The sequence below is a fragment of the Rhipicephalus microplus genome, chromosome 1, assembly GCF_043290135.1.
Source record: "Rhipicephalus microplus isolate Deutch F79 chromosome 1, USDA_Rmic, whole genome shotgun sequence".
NCBI classification, from domain to species: Eukaryota; Metazoa; Arthropoda; class Arachnida; order Ixodida; family Ixodidae; genus Rhipicephalus; species Rhipicephalus microplus.
The window spans coordinates 269,786,161-269,790,615 of NC_134700.1; the positions used below are offsets into that span (position 1 = coordinate 269,786,161).

At 44.8% G+C, this 4,455-nt stretch overlaps 3 non-coding genes across 3 annotated transcripts; all 3 read right to left on the minus strand.

The window, feature by feature from the left end:
* Positions 1-370: 370 nt before the first annotated feature.
* TRNAT-CGU (transfer RNA threonine (anticodon CGU)) lies at positions 371-443 on the minus strand. The gene has a single exon. It is a non-coding gene; the product is annotated as a tRNA-Thr (tRNA).
* A 383-nt stretch (positions 444-826) lies between these two features.
* Positions 827-899, minus strand: TRNAT-CGU (transfer RNA threonine (anticodon CGU)). The gene has a single exon. It is a non-coding gene; the product is annotated as a tRNA-Thr (tRNA).
* Positions 900-1,282: 383 nt separating this feature from the next.
* TRNAT-CGU (transfer RNA threonine (anticodon CGU)) lies at positions 1,283-1,355 on the minus strand. Its single transcript has one exon. It is a non-coding gene; the product is annotated as a tRNA-Thr (tRNA).
* Between the last annotated feature and the right edge of the window lie 3,100 nt (positions 1,356-4,455).

The window sequence follows — 4,455 nt, forward strand, 5'->3', positions numbered from 1 at the left end:
TCCACTTTTTTTGGGTTTATCTGTGAATTTAGAAGTAGGAGTGACAGTCAGCGCCATCTATAAGCCAAACAACGAGTGTGAGAACACTCTTATGCGCATGTTTGGCGTCACGTAGCACGTGAACTTGTTATGAGCGGGCAGCTGATTAATTGTCCCTCTTATACAACCTAAACACACCAAGTCTGCCAGTACGAGACCCTCGTTCAATGAAATAAGGGAAAGAAGTGTATACCTAAGGGCTCGTTTTTCCGTGTTTTAACACAATATTAATGAGATCTAACAGACAGTAATGCCAAGGAATGTACAGGGGAAGTTATTAAAACCAATAGAACATAAATAAGAAGAAAGAAAAGTGGATGAAAAAATTACCAACTGTGAGCAGGAATCGAACCTACGACCTTCGAATTACGCGTTCGATGCTCTAACCACTGAGCTATCACAGCGGCCCTCCCTCCATCCACTTTTTTTGGGTTTGTCTGTGAATTTAGAAGTAGGAGTGACAGTCAGCGCCATCTATAAGCCAAACAACGAGTGTGAGAACACTCTTATGCGCATGTTTGGCGTCACGTAGCACGTGAACTTGTTATGAGCGGGCAGCTGATTAATTGTCCCTCTTATACAACCTAAACACACCAAGTCTGCCAGTACGAGACCCTCGTTCAATGAAATAAGGGAAAGAAGTGTATACCTAGGGGCTCGTTTTTCCGTGTTTTAACACAATATTAATGAGATCTAACAGACAGTAATGCCAAGGAATGTACAGGGGAAGTTATTAAAACCAATAGAATATAAATAGGAAGAAAGAAAAGTGGATGAAAAAATTACCAACTGTGAGCAGGAATCGAACCTACGACCTTCGAATTACGCGTTCGATGCTCTAACCACTGAGCTATCACAGCGGCCCTCCCTCCATCCACTTTTTTTGGGTTTATCTGTGAATTTAGAAGTAGGAGTGACAGTCAGCGCCATCTATAAGCCAAACAACGAGTGTGAGAACACTCTTATGCGCATGTTTGGCGTCACGTAGCACGTGAACTTGTTATGAGCGGGCAGCTGATTAATTGTCCCTCTTATACAACCTAAACACACCAAGTCTGCCAGTACGAGACCCTCGTTCAATGAAATAAGGGAAAGAAGTGTATACCTAAGGGCTCGTTTTTCCGTGTTTTAACACAATATTAATGAGATCTAACAGACAGTAATGCCAAGGAATGTACAGGGGAAGTTATTAAAACCAATAGAATATAAATAAGAAGAAAGAAAAGTGGATGAAAAAATTACCAACTGTGAGCAGGAATCGAACCTACGACCTTCGAATTACGCGTTCGATGCTCTAACCACTGAGCTATCACAGCGGCCCTCCCTCCATCCACTTTTTTTGGGTTTATCTGTGAATTTAGAAGTAGGAGTGACAGTCAGCGCCATCTATAAGCCAAACAACGAGTGTGAGAACACTCTTATGCGCATGTTTGGCGTCACGTAGCACGTGAACTTGTTATGAGCGGGCAGCTGATTAATTGTCCCTCTTATACAACCTAAACACACCAAGTCTGCCAGTACGAGACCCTCGTTCAATGAAATAAGGGTGTTCTCACACTCGTTGTTTGGCTTATAGATGGCGCTGACTGTCACTCCTACTTCTAAATTCACAGATAAACCCAAAAAAAGTGGATGGAAAAAAAGTGGAAAAAAGTGTATATATATATATATATATATATATATATATATATATATATATATATATATATATATATATATATATATATATATATAAATGCAAGTCTATTTCTTCCTCTTTCTTGCCCCGCCGCGGTGGTCTAGTGGCTAAGGTACTCGGCTGCTGACCCGCAGGTCGCGGGTTCGAATCCCGGCTGCGGCGGCTGCATTTCCGATGGAGGCGGAAATGTTGTAGGCCCGTGTGCTCAGATTTGGGTGCACGTTAAAGAACCCCAGGTGGTCTAAATTTCCGGAGCCCTCCACTACGGCGTCTCTCATAATCGTATAGTGGTTTTGGGACGTTAAACCCCACATATCAATCAATTCTTCCTCTTTCTTTCTCTTTCTCTTTCTCTGTCTCTCTATGATCTAGCTCGTCCTTTTTCTTTGTTTTCCACGTGACTCTTTTTGTTTGACACTCGCTCGTGTTCACATAGCAATGGAGCTTGCCTAATTCCTGTTGCACATGCCAAGTTGTAAGGAGTTCTCTGGTGACACCACGCAAATTACGGCAAGCTACAGCAAGCTACATCTGCAGCTTCGCTGTAGAAAGTGCATTGTTTGCACTCATGTCCGCAACGTTACCCTCCCCGGATAAAATAACACGCGCGTGGCATTTCGGTAGACGATCGTGTCGACGTGGATCCTTACGCAAAGCAGGAGCGAAGCGAAATGTTTCGAAATGAGGCGCACGTGCCCCTTTAGTAATGAGATAATCGTGAGGAAACCCAAACACTCAGTCTGCGGTTACTTGGAAACCTCTTTCACGGCTTACAGCGTGCATGAAGCTTAACTCCCAAATACGTTATAATTATTCTCGACAATAGTTGGAGCGTGGCAGACAAGTGTTCTTGTGCGGTAATAACAAAGAAAGGTCGTGCCACGCACTGCCGCGTTCCTGCTTTCCCCTCCTTCGTCCTCCTCTTTTGCTCTTTTTTTTAATGGTTGTGGCTGTGAACTGCGTGGTTCCGAATTTCCGGACGCGAAAGTTGACTTGTGCAGATCAGTGGGTCGTAATTCGCTTTAATTGGTTCAGTGCTAGCTCGGCATCGAACAGTAACGTGACCAGGGCGCTGAGGGGCGAAGGGGAGATGCTTGGCTGCTTGCACATTATGGTGACTTCGGTAGCGTGCGTCGTCACAGAATATGTTAGCCATCAGAATTTGAAGCTAACGCGCTGCATGCCACGTTTTGAAGGATAATCGTCATGCATTGCGCAGAGCTTAAATCTCGTCCAGTGTAACATTCTCCCGTTCCCGTATCCTCAGAGTCTGCACGCTGCACAGCAACGGGCTGCAACAGTCTAGAGATGTTGGTGAACGATAGCTCAGCGGTTAGCACCTTCGGTTCTCAGAGGCACATTGAATTACTAGCATAGGCTGAAATGTCTTCTCAAGCTCTGGAAAATCATGTTCAACGGCGAAACTTCATTAGTACGACGAGGTACCCTGCAAATATTGTCACGTGGTCGTGGTATGACGCAGAATACGACACTCGTACTACAAGACTATAAAGACAAAATTCGTTATTGGGCAAACTTGTGCCCTAAGAACAAAAAGTTAAAGAACAAGCAGTACTCACTTTACACGGATTGCGGCGACACTGATAGCTGTCATTGATATGATTAAAGGTGAGGTGCATCAGACTTTTTTTTACATATAAATATGGCGTCGAAGGTTCTAGTTTTATTGTTGGTGGATCGAGAAAAAGAAGGATTTTGTGCAATCCTAAAAACTGTACACAACAGAATAAGCCATACGGTTCGTGTCGGGCGCCCAAGCTTAACAGACTAATTTCGGAAATATTTTGTCATACTCCAGTGCTGCACGCGGCTCAAGGCAGTGATTACACGTGTAACGCGTCGCATACATACAAATATAGAAAAGAAACGCTAGGCCTTCGCAGAAGGCACCGCACAGTCACAGCAAATGCTAGAAGTGCGGCCTTTCAGAGGCTTTTCAGAGGCTTTCAGAGGCACTGATTGGGTAACTGCTACAAGCCCATTTGCTGAGTACCCACTACGGCATTAATAATAATATTTTTCTGGGTAGTCGACCAGCATTTGCTATGCTATTTTTGTCATTATTCTGAGGAGCGTTGTATCCGCTAAACAGTTGCAAGGAACTTTGTGCTAATTGTGCATGCAGTGACTGATGACGATGAGGAATTATACCTGACGTGGGTATGCGCAACAGTTATTACGTAACCAAAACAAACTTTTGTAATGAGTTGGAGCGTCGGACGACCAGCTCGTTACGCTATTCGCATTGTGTGACGTCTCGCTGCTCATTTGCTGTTCTAAAACGCTTTATTACCCATAATAACGCAGTTCTTTTTTCGACATCAATCCTGCCTAAGGCAAGTTTGCAAATGAGTCTCAAGCACTGGCGTGGCTCTGCCGTTGAGTACTGGGCTGGTACGCAGTGGACCGGGTTCGAGCCTCACTGTGTCCTTGGTGCTAGGGTATTTTTCTCTTATTTCGTGATATTAGTTACGGGCACCGGCGGCGGCGGCGGACAACTACGGCGCCGCGCGTGTCCCGAGTTCCGATCTCATACCAGCTTTCGCTGTAAAATAACTTCCCATAGCAACATCGTAGATTGATAAAACGGTGGTTGTCAGCACTATCCGTAGTACGGACGCACACAAAGAAAATTCAATAACTACGTGCCGTAGCAGGGGAAACTTGCCTGACCACCGCCACTGCTCTCCGAGTGGCTGAGTGGCGACGCTCATCTG